General features: G+C 50.1%; 1 protein-coding gene across 1 annotated transcript in view; it reads left to right on the forward strand.

The window, feature by feature from the left end:
* NTN4 (netrin 4) overlaps positions 1-791 on the forward strand; it is a gene marked incomplete at its 5' end in the record, with an annotated part of 26,666 nt that overhangs the window by 1,964 nt on the left and 23,911 nt on the right.

Here is a 791-nt window from a genome sequence, read left to right on the forward strand (position 1 = left end):
GTCAAACATACTGCCTTGAATAATGTTAGAAAGGGAAAGATCATTTAGAAAGAAAAAAAAAAAAGGCAATTACTTGAGGTAAGGAGGTCTGGCATCTGTCCAGCTCTTCGGGGAACTCTCATTTCACTTGAATTATGGTCTCAGACACGGAGCAGACGGCGTGTTTCCCTTCTAATAGAGCTAGTCTTGCAACATCTTGAAAATACACCAATTTGAAAGCGTGCAGCGCTATGATTGATAAGGCTGTTTCAAGTAGCACTGCTCTGCTTTCCGCGGATGTTCCCGGAGCAAAAGTCTTTGAAAGGAGCTGTTCGCTCAGGATTATTTCGGTGGGATGCAATTACACGGGCGTGTGTCCCAGAGCACCACTTGCAGCCAAATACGCTTTCGGTATAGCCATAGCCTATGGAAACCATAGTGCGCAGGTAACAGGCGGTGCTGTGGGCAGATTTGGTGCAGGGACCTGACCCGGAGGACCAGGATGCTCCACTCAGCTTGGGACAGGGACCCAGCTTGCTGCCACGGGATTCCTCCCATCGGATGCATTTTTTCTTGAGGACTGGGCCATCATGTGCTGAGAAGTTGACAGTTTTGAAGGTAAATATTCTAAGTCGCTGAAGGGAGGGTAGAAGTCTGGATTGATGGGCCAGGGCCAATTGTATGAAATTCAACAAGGCTCGGTGCCAGGTCCTGCACTTGGGTCACAGCAACCCCATGCAACGCTACAGTCTTGGGGACGAGTGGCTGGAAAGCTGCCCGGCGGAAAAGGACCTGGGGGTGTTGGTTGACGG

The sequence above is a fragment of the Cariama cristata genome, unplaced genomic scaffold (assembly GCF_000690535.1).
Source record: "Cariama cristata isolate BGI_N322 unplaced genomic scaffold, ASM69053v1 scaffold15229, whole genome shotgun sequence".
Taxonomy (NCBI): domain Eukaryota; kingdom Metazoa; phylum Chordata; class Aves; order Cariamiformes; family Cariamidae; genus Cariama; species Cariama cristata.